This window comes from Macrobrachium nipponense, chromosome 35, assembly GCF_015104395.2.
Source record: "Macrobrachium nipponense isolate FS-2020 chromosome 35, ASM1510439v2, whole genome shotgun sequence".
In the NCBI taxonomy this organism is placed as follows: Eukaryota; Metazoa; Arthropoda; class Malacostraca; order Decapoda; family Palaemonidae; genus Macrobrachium; species Macrobrachium nipponense.
Genome location: NC_061096.1, coordinates 46,411,997 through 46,429,059, shown reverse-complemented (window position 1 = coordinate 46,429,059; position 17,063 = coordinate 46,411,997). Strand labels below are relative to the sequence as shown.

General features: G+C 36.5%; 1 long non-coding RNA gene across 1 annotated transcript in view; it reads left to right on the top strand.

Moving 5' to 3' along the window:
• The first annotated feature begins 6,511 nt into the window (after positions 1–6,511).
• The window catches only part of LOC135208736 (uncharacterized), a 35,678-nt gene continuing 25,126 nt past the window's right edge, over positions 6,512–17,063 (top strand). The window contains exons 1-3 of the long non-coding RNA XR_010313211.1: positions 6,512–7,020; positions 9,552–11,521; positions 11,781–11,869. This is a non-coding gene — a long non-coding RNA (uncharacterized LOC135208736). The remainder of the gene's footprint in view (positions 7,021–9,551; positions 11,522–11,780; positions 11,870–17,063) is intronic.

The window sequence follows — 17,063 nt, the reverse complement described above, 5'->3', positions numbered from 1 at the left end:
TTACTTTTAAAGGAGAACCAGTAATGGGATAGAAGGCCAAGACAATCTCCCACATTAAACTTCCTATCTTTACTGTTTTTATCATACCTAATTTTTCATCTCTTCTTTATTTTTACACAAGTTGTTTAGGGGCAAATTTATGAATCTTATTTTTAATATTTCCCTTTAATTTCTGTAGGTACTGACTCACTGTTATAGCCTCTACGTTTATACTTGTCAAGTAACTTATCTTTAACTACTTGTAAAGGACCACGTACTTTACGACCGTATAGCATTTCAAAAGGGGATACACCTAGAGACTCAGAAGGTACTTCCCCAATTACAAATAGTAAATAGTCTATGCCTTCATCCCAATCAGATTAAATACAAAATTTCCTAAGCAACTACTTTAAAGTCTGATGATGCAGTTCTAATGCTCCCCGAGATTCTGGGTGATAAGGAGATGAGAGACTGTTTTATACACAACTCATTCAGAGTTTTCTGAAAAACATCACTAGTAAAATTGGTACCCCTATCACACTGGATTTCCTTAGGAAAACCCGTAAGTTGTAAATACTTTGAGTAAGTGGTTAAGAACATTTTTAGAGGAAATATTCTTGACTGGAAGTGCAATAGGAAATCGTGAGGTAGGGCACATTATAGTCACAAGATATTGATTAACTTTCTTTGTCTTAGGCAGGGGACCTACACAATCAAGGATAATTCGAGGAAGGGCTCATGAGGTACAATAATAGGATTCATAGGTGCCTTTGGTATAACCTTTAGGTTTACCGGCAATTTGACAAATATGACAATGTTTAATGAAATTTACATCCGCCTTATTTTAGGCCAGAAAAAATCATAAGCTAAGCGGTTGTAAGTTTTAGTAATTCCAAAATGTGAATAAACATTATGAGCGAGCTCCAATAAATCCTTACGTAAATCATGAGGGACTACTAACTGTTCTCTGTCACTCCATGTTTCATCATTACCCAGCCTAGGAGGTCTATATAACCTGAAAAGTACATAATCCTTAAAGTAATATCCAGGTACCTTTTCCATTCCTTTCTCCAATGCTTGCTTATAAACACCCTTTAAAGTTGGATCTTCTTTCTGTAACTTTACAAGGCTTTTCTTGTTCATTTGTACTTTATCTGCGAGGTTGGGTACACTTACTTTCACTCTATCATTATTAACCATACTGCGGGTCATCACATTAACACAACCCTCCACTTTTGACTCCTTTTCATTTTCCTCTTTTTCGTACTCACGATCTCTTTCATTCTCACTTTCCTTTATTATTCCAGGAGTTTCATACATCATCAGATTGGGTAACAACAGTTCTCCAGCAAGATCGTTACCAAGTAACACTTGTACATTTGGCAAGGGGAAATTCCCTTCTCTAACAGCCATTTTTACTTTACTAGTTACATACGGACAATCCACGAACACCTCTGTAAGCGGCAATAGTTTAGCGTCAGTTAAATCCCTGACTGACATTTTCATCAAGCAACGTGAGATTTGGAACAACATTTTTAATTAAAATGCTTTGGTTTGAACCTGTATCCCTTAACATTCTTACTTTAATGGGTTTATCACTACTGTGCAATGATATTGTACAGTTACAAATGATTTTTTCAAACAAATTCTTATCCTGTGATACGCAATGCATTGCAGATTCTTTACCGGCGTCTGATTTGTATCCTGGGAACACCTTAAATGGAGCTCTGTTTTCAGTCACTTTTCCCCTCTTACATGCAGGATTCGGAAAATTACTAATCATGTGGCCTTCTTACAATAATTGCAAAACAAACCCCTATCAGTCTTCCCATCTTTATCACCCAGCGGTTCTGCTCTGTTTTACATTACCCAGACTGCCTTTATGTATTAATGAATAGTTATCAGCCAAAACAGCTGCCTTTTTGAGATCCTTCTCTTCCTTATCAGCTATATACAACATGATATTTTGAGGGAGAAGTCTCTTAAATTCCTCAGTTACAATGAGATTAATTAACTCCTCATAAGTAACTACATCTTCCGAGTCAAGCCACTTAAACAACCTTAATTTTTCTGCAGCAAATTCAGTCCAAGTCTTAATATGGGGCTTAACATAATTACGAAACTTTTGACGATAACCTTCACTAGTTACAGCATATGCATCTAAAACAGCTTTTTTGATTACCATATAGCTCAATTCACCTACCAGACTACCAACAACAGTGGCAGCCTTTCCGACCAACTTAGGCTTAATGAGCCACACCCATTGTTCAAGAGGCCATTTCATGCAAGAAGCCAAGTCTTCGAAATTCTTAAAAAACACTTCAACTTCAGTCTCATCGAACTTAGGAACTAACTTTATGCATCTAGTCAAATCAAATTTCATTGGTTTGTCTAGCTTCTATTTCTAATTCTTGCTTTTTATTTTCCATAGCTAACCTGATTTTACTCTCTTCCACTTGCTGAGTTAACTGAGCTTCATAGTCTAATTTAGCTTGAATAAACTCCAATTCCTTTTGCTGTCTTTCTAATAAAACCTGATTTTCTATTTCCAACTGTCTCTTTCTTCTCTAGTTCAGCATTTATGGTTTCTCTTTTCATTTGCTCTAACTGAATAGCCAGCTTCATATACTCTACATCCGATGATTTATCACCCACGTCTACGATATATTAGCTGCCCTCAGAACTATCCACTAGGTCTTCACTTATACAATGCTGTACTATGTAATTACGTACTAAATCCTTCTTTGCATTAGGAGGAAGAGCTACCCCAAATTTAGCTGCTAACAACAAAAGTTCATTCTTATTAGCGATAACAATGGAAGTCAGGTGTGACGCTGGGTCACTATGAAAATCATCAACACTAAAGAGCGGCATTTTGAGTTAAGAGACGTCTACCTGTTAGTAACACCTTGTAAACAATTGCTACTTCTGAAAGTAGGATATATAGTCTACACCATATACTGTGTTAAACACCAAGTCATAATAAATGTGCACAATGGAAACGGGGAAGCGAATTCTGAAGTTAACACCTCGGAAAAGAATGCTTCGGACAAGGATAATTAGTTATAACGAGCATTTACACGAACTACCCATGTCGACGGCCGCTAAGCAAAATATGTTACCTTGAGATTTCCGCTGAATGCTCCAAATACAACGAAAGTGGTTAATCAGTGCTCAAGACCCGATTATAAACTATATTGGCTTAGTTACAACCGTAATTAAAGTTTAAAGACACTAAAGGTCAATTGGCTCGCGGACAGAACAATAGAGATACCTCGTTAGCACTAAAAATAAAGCTTACTCTAAAAGGATTACGGTATCACTGTTGACACATCACTGAATTACTTGCGCACTGTAACATTAATACTCAACACATGATAATCATATCCCACGATCAGAATACAAAATGTTACGTTGAAATGGATTTGGGCAGAATTTAATTTTAAATTTAGAGATCCCGGTCAGGCCCCCATTTGTCAAGGTAAAAGTTAAATCCACAAAATTAACAATAGGTTATATGGAAAAAACAATATAACAATTAAATTTAATTCACAAAACTTAACATATCAAAACATTACCAATTAATTAACATAACCAACATAATAAACTAAATATTCTGCCCAATACCAAATCCAAAATATCATATGGTTTAATAACCGTACTCACAATGATCAGAGAAGTTCTTAACAAGCGCTTACGAGGCAGGAGCTGGGACGAGACACACAGGTGGCAAATAAGCCAGAGCGAAGGAAAAACGTTGTGGTGGGGGGGATGGGGAGAGAGGGGGAGTAAGGAGAACGAGACAGGAGGGGGAATCAGAAGGTAGGTTTTACAAGGATACTGGAGAGCTACATTTTAACTTAATTTCAAGATTTCGTACTTATTACGAAAGAAGGTTACCATTAGTTATTTATTTAGGTATATACAATATGTACACGGATCCGTTTAATTAATGAAGAAAGCCGGTACTTGACAGGCTTGACTCACGAGATCCATGATAAGATAAAGCTAGAATGGGGACATATAAGAGAGATATTACGTTAAAGTGTGTTTCTGTTGTGTGTGTGGGTAAATGAGTGAATTTGTAAAACACTGAAGGAAGAAGTTGAGATAAAGACAGAACTGACCGTGGATAATGATTCTGAGTGGTTGCAAATTAAATTGGACTTGACAAATATTAAATGGAAAAAAGAAACAATTGAAATAAAAAGGCCGGCTGGACCGAAAGTTCGAACCACATTGTCTCAGATACCTGCTAGTAAGTTTTAAATATAGTAAGAGTTTTGGTGTGATACTTAAAAGTCTTTGAAAAACCTGCCCCAAAAGCTTATTTAAGGAAGATATTAAACACACATATATAGTTTCTCCGCCAGCGAAAAGAAGACAAGTATTACTTTTATGATAAACTAACAAGAATTACTTTTGAACTGTGGCCTAGTAAACCATCTCTTGTGTGACGAATTATGCCGAAAATAAGAAATGATAAAAGTAACCAAATAAAAACATGCATTGAGAGAAGGAACAGTAGACTACACAGTCCAGTTACTAGTAAGATGTATACTAGAATTGAAAGTGAGAATCTTTGGAATAGTCTGCCATGAATTTCTGCAGTTTTCTGTAACAACAATTCTTAGCATTTTCTATTCCTTAGCATTAAATAATTATAAAAAGAATATACTTGGTTTCTGAAGAAAGCAGTTCACCTTACAAAATCTCAGAGATGGGATGGATGTAGTGGAAATAAGGAAGATGAAACGCAAGGTATTGGTCTTAGGCACTACAAAAATAAGGACATGAGAAGTCTTGAAAGGTGTTTCCAGGTAGCAAAACAAATGACTATACGATGAAAAGTGCGCGAAGTAGCATTGCCTATTGGGAAGGTATACTACTTGACGGGGTACACGAATGAATTAAACTAAATTTGTGTAAAATAGTGCAAAGAGTTCAATAGTTGAAAGGTAGAATGGGAAACAAACTGATTCAAACCAAGCTGTAGAATGTATTGAATCTAGCTATATTTATAAAATACGTGTAGGAATGTTTGATATTTTAGAGTCGAACTTATAATGAAATAAAAAGCATATTCCCTATTATTCCTGAAGACAACGAATATAAAAAGGAAGTATTCCTCTTTCTTTAAAGAAGAAATGGAAGGATGGAATAATATAATAATGATGATGATAATAATAAAATAACTTCTGAACTAGAAAGTATAGAGTTGAGAGAAAACGGGAAGCCGTTTCATAGACATCCATACAACTGTAACTACTACAATTATGTTCACGGAATTGTGGATTTCGTTAGTTTTAGCAAGTAATATAGAAGATGCAAGAATAAATATAAAGATTTTAATAGATATAGGAAATAAATGTGGGCCTAGAAATAAATAAAGATAAAAGCCGCATCATTATTTTCAATATGAAGGATAAACCAGAAGAGATAGAGAAAATAAAAGTGAGGGAGAACATAACATATTTAGGAATAAAGATAAATGATTCTAGAAATCTGTTTAAGCTGCAGAAAAAGGAAATGTTGAATAAAGCACAGAAGTTAGCCAACCTAACCTATTCCGTGATAAAAAAAAAAGCTGCAACAAAGTTCTAATAGGTAAAACATTCTGGAAAAATATAGCTCTACCATCAATCTCATATGGAACCAATGTGGTTAATCTAACAGACACAGAAATAGAAAAATTACAAAGAATAGAGAATGGGGTATATAGGAAAATATTAGGAGCATGTAGAAGTACAGTAGTAGTCACATTAAGGGGGGAGATAGGAGCATCTTCCATGAAAAGTAGGATTATGAGTGGGAAGATAAGCTATGTAAATACCTAATACTTTAAATGGACGGAAAGAGATACTGAAGAAAATAATTACAGATATGCAAGAAAAGGAAAGAAAATGGTGGAAAACAGTGGAAAAGTACATTCATGAAGTTAAAATAAATTTAAGAAAATTGGAAGGAATGTCCAGAACCGAAATAAAGGACAAAGCCAGAATATGGGACACAGAGAGGTGGAAAGAAGATTTGGAAAATAAAGTGACTGTGAATATATATAAAATGTAGAAAAGAGAAATAAAAGATGAAGAAATTTATGATAATTCTACTGGTTCAATACTTCTCTTCAAAGCCAGAACCAACTCTCTTAATTTAAATATAGCAAAAAGGCACCAGAATGAGAACACCTGTTGTCCTTTTTGCCATAATACAGTAGAAGACATATTTCATTTCCTCTTATATTGTTGTACTTATAGAGAAGAACGTGTTAAAGCAATAGGGCTACAGCAACCCTATGAAGAGAAGGAAAGTGATATAGTTGGAAAATTTCTATTTACAGGTAACAGCGAAATAAGAAAAGAAACCATATACTTGATGTGGAAAAAAGAGAGAAAAAAGGAAAGAACTCAACAAATAAACAAAAAACAAAAAAACTCAAGATTAAGAGGCGCCGTTGCAAAGGCATTGCCTCGACCCATAACTACTACTACTCGTCCAATCCATTATAATATTACTATGGGACACAGAGAGGTGGAAAGAAGATTTGGAAAATAAAGTGACTGTGAACATATATAAAACGTGGAAAAGAGAAATAAAAGATGAAGAAATTTATGACAATTCTACTGGTTCAGTACTTCTCTTCAAAGCCAGAACCAACTCTCTTAATTTAAATATAGCAAAAAGGCACCAGAATGAGAACACCTGTTGCCCTTTTTGCCACAATACAGTAGAAGACATATATCATTTCCTTTTATATTGTGGTACTTATAGAGAAGAACGTGTTAAAGCAATAGGGCTACAACAACCCTATGAAGAAAAGGAAAGTGACGTAGTTGGAAAATTTCTATTTTCAGGTAACAACGAAATAAGAAAAGAAACCATATACTTGATGTGGAAAAAAAGAGAGAGAAAAGGAAAGAGCTAAACAAATAAACAAAAAATACCCAAGATTAAGAGGCGCCGTTGCAAAGACATTCCCTCGACCCATAACTACTACTACTAGTACTACTACTACCTACCTACATTGAAAATCAAACGCTTGTAAGTCTCTGTAAATATCAATTTTAAACGATTTCAGTATCTTTTTGGAGCATAAAATATATATAGCGGATTTTATGTGATATTTTTCTGTATTTAAGGATGGAAATTGGTTATAGTAATAAGTTATACTAGGAGATTAAGATTAAGATTTAAAAGGATTATCCTACCTACCTAGCTGTCTTTGTAGTCTGTCAGGTCAGTCCCTATTGTTGTAGGACCTAAGCACGACATTTTTAGTAGGATTGGACTGTTCTGTGATGAGGACTTGAATAGGATAATCCTATGGCGAAATGTCATTAGGATAAGAAGGCTGGAGGGAGAATAGGTAGTACTAGTAAGGGGCTAGTAATACAGGCCTAGACTTAGTAGTAGGTACTACCTATGTAGACTATTCTGGTAGAGTGCAGATTGAGGTGTCGGCCTACCTGGGAGGTGGGGTGATTGTGTTTGGTTCAGGAAGGGTAACTCCCCCCCCCTTCCCCCCCATGCCACATAAAGCCATAGCGTCCAAGGTTAGGTTAGGTTAAGGTAAGGGTAAAACTGAAGACTTCAACCCTCTGGTTTGGTAGTCATCAGTTTACATGCAAAATCGGAGCCAAGGTTAATAAAAGTCCCTTGGGGATGTAGGTATAAAAACATAAACAAAAGACTTTAATTACCTAGCATAAGCAAAAGGCATGAAAATAAGGAAAAGGTGGTAAATAGTATCCTAACAATAACTGACTGACAGGAACCATGCTGTGGCAGTAGCCCTCAGTTTTACCAAGGGAAGCCTGGTGAAATAAGTTTTTGAACTGGATGTTGGTACGGCAGCTGTATCCCTGATTGCGATAGATATTGGTATGGCAGCCGTATCCCCGATTGCGATAGATATTGGTACGGCAGCCATATCCCTGATTGCGAAAGATATTGGTATGGCTGTGAATTGCGCATGCGCGAACCCTTGTTTACCGCCTCAGTGACAGCAAGAAAATGACGACCTAGCAATGTGAACCATGTAATAATACATCAGTTTTTGCTGAAAAACAGATGTTTTCAGGTTTCAACAAGCTGAAAAAGGCAATAGATGTCTATGAAGAGTCAAACTTCCAGAAATTGAATTTCCGTAGGTCACAAACGATCGAATCAGCCCTGAAAAGAGCTCCGAAGAGGAGATTCAAAGAAGATTTGATGCTTAGCTAGTAAGGTAGTGCAGCAGTCAGTAATGCGTCCAATATGGGAAACATGCTGTTAATATAGACCTGATTTGGATGATTACTTATGATTGATTAGGCCGTTTACCAGAGGATCGACTTTGGTAGTTTTCCTTACTACCATGAATACAGCAGAGCACGATTTCTGTGTACTTCAAGTCTTTTTTTTTTAATCTTCTCTTCAGAGCTCTTTTCAAGACCGATTCGTTTGTTCGTGACCTACGGACATACAATTTCTGGAAGTTTGACTCTTCGTAGACGTCTATTGCTTTTTTCAGCTTGTTGAAAGCTGAAAACATCTGTTTTTTGGGAAAAACTGATGTATTAATACATGGTTCAGAGGAGATTCGAAGAAGATTTGAGGTACACAGATAGATTAGTTTAGTTTTATTTTTCATGTATATTGTCAAAATCTAAGTATGTTTAAGTATTATTGTGATTTTTTATATTTTCATTTACTGTCAAAATGTTTTGGTGCTTTGGTGATAACAGTATGTGCTTCACTTTGACATTTCGAATTGAACATGTTCAACGAAACAATTCAGTTCGACTATTATTACTACTGTCGCTGATCTTCTAGTGCTGTACCTATAGCTCTTAGCAACAGTGTACGGCAACTGCTGCATGATTAGCAAGCTGCTGTACCTACAGCAAGTCAATAGTGCAATACGGCACCACTGACAGAATCTGACGTACCCCCACTACACAATGTGATTTGTACTGCGGGAAGTCTGAAATTGACGCATGCGCAATTCACTGCCGTACCAATATCTGTCGCAATCAGGGATACGGCTGCCGTACCAATATCCTGTGTCATAATTTTTTGTCTGAAATGGCTTACCTATCACAGCGATGCCTGCCACAGTAGCTCTGACCCCTTGACTGGCTTGCCTTCTGTCTCAACCAACACATAACCACCCTAACACATTCATAACCTACAGATGAACCTTACTGGCCTAACATGTTTATCTAGCACAAGGGTCCTTACCCATTCATACCCATGACCCCTGAAAATCACTCCTTTGCTTAACAGAAGAATATGCCCCTGGCCCCCTGTAGATGGTTCCCTTACCTAGCATGGAGGATTTGTCCCGGGACTCCCATAAACTGACCTCTTATTAACCCATATAGTTATCTTGAACATGTCCTTTCCCTAACTTTACCTACTAACATGCTGTAATTTGCATGTAAGCAGTAGCCTAGGGTAATTTACCCTCTCATTTTTCTGTTACATTTTATTTAAAGATTAATATATTTTATACTATTTGGTAAATGAACTATAGTTTAGGGTTATATCCTTAGATTATGATTTTATCAGCTTGCTTTCTCATTTCACAGGTTATCATGCAGTTACTGACACAAGAGAAGCTTATACTCTGGCACCTCAACTTGATGGACTTCAACATATTGAATTTTGTTACCTCTGGGATATGTTTGAGTCCGGGATGATAAGAATCATATTTCATGCTTAGTGGAATAATCCCATAATTGTGCAAAGCTTAATGATTTCCACAATGACTGATCCATCATACCCTGCACTTAACTGTTCTCCCAGTTGTATGAACATTTAGTTTGTGTTTATATGCCTCGTAAAAAGCCTGCACTTCATGTAAAAATGTTAACTTTTATGTATAACGTAATTGGTGGCATAGAAGCCTGGCTCAATTAGTCTAACTCAGTTGTCTTTTTGGTGAACCTTTTTAATACTTTTCTTTAACAATTATTTGTGACTGAGTCTTCCTTAAGCTTGAATATGCAAGGCACTGTATTTGCTAATTGGATATTAACTTCATCTTAATTTGGAATAAAATAATGATGCACAGTACAAGAGAGAAAGAGGGAATAAATAGACCGACAGACATTTATGCAGGTGCTTAATGAAATGATATTTAATATACAGTTGAACTTGGAACATTTACATGTAAAGTTAATTATTTTCGTTATGGTATTAGTGACAGCATATCTGTGCTGTCAGTATTCCTGTAGTGAGTATCATTAAATTTTTTATTTAAATGTTTTATGTTCATCATTGGATCCATGTAAATTGGAGGTTTTGTAAGCACTTTTTTTGTTTACTCCCTCATTCTTGCTTGTGCTCTGTATCTTTACATTATTTTACTCCAAGTATTGGTAAAGTTAACCCCCAGCCCGGGGATCATATACGATCACATATAGCTTTGGGGTAGTGGACAGGTATATTGTAGATATACGATCAAGATTTGGTGCCATACAGTTTGAACGAATTTTGTGGGAAATATGTTTCTAGTTCCATATTTTACTTGGCAACTCTTCAGATCACCCTATAAGAGTGTGAGTGAGCTGAGGAGCCTTCAGTCTTGCTTGAAGTGGTATAGGGGAATGTGGTCACAAATTCCCATCCAAGGATGCATCGTGAATATTTTACAATAAATATGCTAAGAAAGCTGATAACTTTGTCAAAAATAGGGAAAAGAGGCCTACAAGGGGTGGGAAATATTCACTTACAACTTCCCATGGAAGATACAAAAATTTTGTTAACATTTTTTATCCTATACCATGAGAATATACATATATTCATCTTTCCATTGATGAGTTTTTTTTTTTTTTTTTTTTTTTTTTTTTTTTTTTTTTTATTTTAAATTGGCATCCTTAAATTTAGCCTGTTCATGTTTGTATGCATCAGCGTTTATTAGCCTGGACTGTGGGGATAATATCCTGTGATAAAATGTAATTAATGTAATTGTGTATATGTATCAGTAAATATAGAGCATTTCATAATTATATACTACTAAGTTCAAGTAACTTTCAATATGTGTTGGACAGTTATGGTTATCATAAATTTTTGCATGAAATCATTACATGCGGGACAAGCAGTACTTTTGACACAAAGTATAAATTTTTATCCGTATCTTTTTTTCTTTTTTTGCATTTGTTACTTAATATATATAACTGCTAACAAGACTCCTTAAACCTTGCAATGAAATAATCCTACATAAGAAGAGAGGGAGGAAGGAATTAGGTAGATTTTTATGAGATTAATTCACCTGCTTTGTGGTACTGTATAGTCTATACTACTGAGTCATAGGCTTATATTATTGGGACGTTAGACCCCATCACTGTCCATTCAGTTTAGGTGTCAGTTTATGCTAAATCAAGGAAAAAGGAAGGCTTCCTCTTGAGTGTCAGAGCCAAGGAAAACATGTCCATGCACTCACTGGACAAAGAAGGTGGGAACAAACTTGGATTAGTGGAAACAGGTTGTCATGACAGTGTATTACAGAACAACAAAGATGAACTTTGGATTTTTGCCATAACTCCATTCTTGACTGGTATGTTTTGAATTTGAAAGATTCTTTTTAATAAGCATAATTCTCTTAACTGCAGTGAATGTTTATGCTCATAAGTTAAGGGAAGGCTATAAAGCAGCAAAGGTATATTATGTCAATTAATTTTTACTTAGTTTGCAGTATTCTCCCTTTGCATTCTGTGCAAGTTAGCTTGGCAAGTTGAAAATCTTTTTGGGTTGCATGTGAAGCTTTGCACATTTTATGTAAAGTGATAACAGCAATAATTCTGAATTTATTTCAGGTGTAGATGAACTTTTATACTTAGAGCAGATCAGCTGATCATCAGTAGAGGAAAACCATCACTGTTAAGGATGTTTCATCGAAATAGAGGTGAGATATATTGAATTTATGGAATATGACTTAAATATTGCTATGTTAAGTGTGCTCTCTGTACTGTAATTTTACCTTAGTATGGGGTTCCATAAGAGGAAACTACATAGTGTGCTCTGCAGTGCTCTCAGTAATACTAAGGGTCCTGATCAACATCCCATTGGCCCAAGCAGCATTACTTTATTCTTGTGATTTTTTAAATGAACCTTACCTCTTCATTATGTACCTTTTACTTCCGCTGCAATGGTAGTTTGACAGATTGAAATAAAAAATGAGAACACTCGGTTTTCCAAGAATATCTCATCCATTTATTTCTCCCACCCTCCACCAGAGGAACGATAAGTACAAACACTGGTAGGTGATTAGTACATTTCTGTCGGCCAGTTACGGTAGAAGATTGTTAGAGTTATCTGTGATTGTTTTTTTTGTAGAGAACTTGGTTTATAAATTTACCTAAATTTTCTCTTGAAAATAGCTGGTAATGATAGAATAAGGACTGGTATATGTAAAATGTCAAGGAAAAGTGTAATCTGAATGACTGTTGTCAAGTATGTTGATGTTGGTCAAATTAATTATTGTTAAAATTGGTGAAACATTGTAAAAAAAGAGAGGCTGATTATTTGAAAAGGCAGCAAAAGAAAGCAAGAGGTTAAGTCTGTTAAGGTTAGTTTTAAGGGAATACATGATTTGTCTCCTTTTCCTTCTAGTAAGCTTGTTAGGACCTCTTTTTCCCTTCATTGTTTTACTCCTACTAGAATAACGACTGTTAAAGTAAGAATTTGTCATATTAGGCTTTATTCTAGTTCCTCTGATTCTCATGATGTGTGAAATGTCGAGGAAAAGAGTGTATGTAATCTGAATGGCTGTTGTCAAGTACTATGTGGATGTTGGTCAAATGAATTTAAAAAAAAATTGGAATGACACCTTTGAATGACATCTGTGTTCCAAGATTAAGAGGGCACCAGACACTGGGAACCTCCAGCTGAAAACCTCTAATGATATCTTTGATATCTTTGTTGTTAGACAGAAGCTAACACATCCCTATAACCTGTTAATGACTGCTACTGAGAACATTTTCCCATACCTGAGAAATAACATTAACTTAATGATGTTATTTATAGAGGTACAGGTGCTAGAAAACCCTTTACCTTGGCACCAGGATCTATACACAGACCACTGGTGTTGGTAGATCCAATTTGTGGTATCCATCCTGACACTGATAATGGCCCTCCTACAAGCTCTTGAAAAGTGTTGAGCCCCCAGGAGACAGTGGGCAGTCTCCACACGGTCAGCTGCAGCATGTGGGAGTTGTGATGATACCTTTCCTCCCTTGGTTGATTCAGGAGATTTTCCCTCACAGGGAGCAGTCTGGGCATGATTGCCTAGCAGGATGATGACTTTTTGGATCATAGCAAAGGGGGTGAAAATCATAAGAGTCTACATATGACCAGTCTAATAACATGGCATCTACACCCCCAAGCCAGAGGATCTTGAATGGGTGAACAAAACACAGGGGGATTGAAGATTCCACTTGGTTGCAACAGGTCTTGAAGGGAGACCCCCACAGCTTCCACAACTTGCTGCACACCTCTGGATGTAAGGCCCACTTCATCACTATTACTTGATCCTTGCAACTGAGAACATCTGCTAGAATGTTCTTTCTCCCAGGAACAAACTGAGGCAGTAAAAGGTGTTGTTCTTGTTCACTGACCATAAGATGATCTGTCTTATTAACTGAAAGAGAGACTCGGACTTTGTCTCCCTTGGTGCTTCAGGTACACCAGTGGTGTAGTGTTGTCGGAAAAAACTGCCACCATTTGATTGCATACCAGGTCCTCCAGTTCCAGCACTCCTTTCCATATTGCCAATAGTTCGAAAAGTTTGATATGCAGCAGTTGTTCCTCTTGAGTCCAAAGATTCAACAGCTATTTTTTGCCTGCAGTCACTCCCCAGCCTCTGTCTGATGCGTCTGTATACTACCACGATAGGTCTGGGTTCTTGGGATCCAGCGATACTCCTTGCTGAAGACAAGGTTTATCTCTCCATCACTGGAAAATTTCATCCAAATCCCCGAAAACTACCGCCATATGAGAATTGGGGAGCACCCTCTGATCCCAGTGTTGCTTGAGAAAAAACTGGAGAGGCTTCATTCTTAGCCTTGCCCCTGGTACAATTTTCTCCAATAAATACTTGTGCCCTAACAGGGACAACCACTTCTTTGCAGGAGCATTGCCTGAAGCTTTGAAATTCTTTGAGAGTTGAAAGCAAAGAATCTGCACATTCATCACAGGGAAAACCGTAAAATTCACGGTGTTGATCTCCATCCAGAGATAAGTAATTTCCTGTGAAGGAGACAAGGTCGTATATATAACCTACACATGCACTCGATTGATTCTTACCTCAGTAACAACAACCTCATTCCATAAAAAATTACAGTAAAAAAAAGTATATATAAAGTATGTACAAGTATGTACGTACATACATAAACACACACACATGAGACTTGTGCTAATGGACAGCTATTTTTATAAAACACACACACACATAAAATAGTCTTTACCATACTGAAGATTGCAACCACTTCGAATGATACAAACAAAAGATGAAAGATTCAAAAATATCACATCCCACTAAGCGCATGTACCATTTGTTTTGGTTTTATTTCTATATTTCTTTTGGTAACAGATATATGCATGTACAAACACTGAAAATATACATGAAGTATACCTTATAAAATATGCCAATATATATATATATATATACTATATATATATATATATATATATATATATATATATATATATATATTATATATATATATATATATAACATAATTTGGATGTACACACTTGCATCTCCCTTCCTCTGTGGAGTCACTGATTTCCTCATAATTTTCACTGAAGCGGTAATAGCTGCCAAAATACTTGACTGTAGTTTTCATTCCACCTTTTTCACCCAAGATCCATGCACAATTCCGCCATGCCGTTCCACCTTTCAACCAGATGCCATGACACAATTCAGCCATGCCTCAACCTCCACAAACAATTCAAGTCGCATCCTGAAAAGAGTGATATATATGTAGTTTTCCCTCTCTCTCACATTAGGTATCGTATGTGTTACTGTAGCCTACAGTGTTTTTGAACTGATTTTGCAAATCTTTAATTCAAGTTAATTGCACCTTATTAGTAACAACTGATTAACAAAAAAATAGTATACATGAATATACCAGTACAATATAGGGTAGGGCTATGAAATTTCACAAGATAGTATAATAAATTAACTGTTCTGGTCACTCACTACTCGGCCCATTATACTGTAATAAGATAATGAATTTGCAGACTCTGAGAAAAATATAAATCTATACCTCATTCATTTTATCCTGAACCGTGCAAAAGGCAATAGACCAGGCGAGTTTGTAAGCCGAACGCTGATTTTCCGCTACCGTGCAATTACAGGTCTGAATTATTTATTTATTTTTTGCATTGGTTTTACAATTACAGTGCTTTATCATATTTCATAAAAATGTAAAGGTAATATTATCACAGCATTGGAACCTACAATGAGTTAAAAAAAATTATTTGATACTAGAACCAATCCCTTTTTCTAGGGAATACTCCACGCCTTATTTTATTTTCAGTTTTCCATAAAAATAATAATAATATAAAAAAAAACTTTGGGGTAATTCTTACTATTAGAGCCACATGAGCTTATAAAAAAGTAGATGCATAGAATTAAGGAGAATAGTGTATAGAATGCATTGCAGCAGTAATAAGAAGGCATGGAAAGGAGCTGCTAGGAGAGACATCTGGTATCATATGGGAAGAAAAGTAGAGTTGGTGGTGGGATGAAGACATTGAGAAAGTAGTAAAAGATAAGAAGGGGGCAAAGAAAAGATGGGAAGAGATGGGAAAAACAAGGTGGTGAAAAAGGTGGTAGCCCAAGCTAAAGCAAAGTCGTATGATGATGTGTATAATGAGCTGGGGACAAAGGAAGGATTAAAGAAGATGATCAAGCTATCAAACGCTAGAAATAAGAGCACCAAAGATATAACACATATCAAACAAATAAAGGATCAAGAGGGTGTAGTGCTTAGAAAGGAGGAAGACATTGTGAAGAGATGGAAAGAAAGAATATTTCGAACAGTTGTTAATGAAGAAAATAATAGACTAATAAGAGAGGATGGGCAAGTGAACATTGGCATGGTAATGAGGTTTTCTAGGCAAGAGGTACTAAATGCACTGAAGAAGATGAAGAATGGGAAGGCAACCGGACCAGACATGATCCCGGTGGAGGCATGGAAAGCATTAGGAGATGAAGGAGTGGATATACTGTACGATCTTATGATAAAGATCCTTGAACAGGAAAAGATACCAAATGAGTGGCGTGGGAGTATATTGATCCCAATTTTTAAAGGGAAAGGCGATGTCCAAGAGTGTGGTAATTATAGGGGCATTAAATTGATGTCCCACACTTTGAAGATACTGGAAAGGATGATAGATGCTAGACTGAGAGAAGAAGTACAAATAGGTAAAGAGCAGATGGGATTTATGAAGGGAAGGGGAACAACAGATGGTATATTTTGTCTGAGGCAAATAATGGAGAAATTCGGGGAAAGACAAAGGGACCTACATATGGTATTCATTGACCTTGAAAAGGCTTATGACCGAGTCCCCGAGACAAGAGGTATGGAGGAGCCTGAGGGAGAAGATGGTGCCAGAGAAGTATGTGCGATTGATACAAGAGATGTACCGGAATGTATTTACCAGAGTGAGGAGCAGTGTTGGGGAGACAGAAGGTTTTGAGGTGAGAGTAGGATTACACCAGGGGTCGGCTCTGAGCCCATTTATCTTTAACATAGTGATGGATGTTATAATAGAGGAAGTAAGGGAGACAGTACCATGGAACATATTGTATGCGGATGATATTGTTCTGTGTGCAGAGAGCAGGGAAGATCTGGAAGTGAAATTGGTAAGATGGAGACAAGTACTGGAGGACGAGGAATGAGAATAAGTAGATCCAAGACAGAATATATGTGTACCACCACTGAGGGGGATGATAGAGAAAGTATTCAGCTTGGTGGAGAGCAAATAAGGAGAGTTGATAAGTTTAAGTATTTGGGATCTTTTGTTAACGCTGGAGGAAGTATGGAAGAAGAAGTAAAACATCGGCTACAGGCAGGCTGGAACAACTGGAG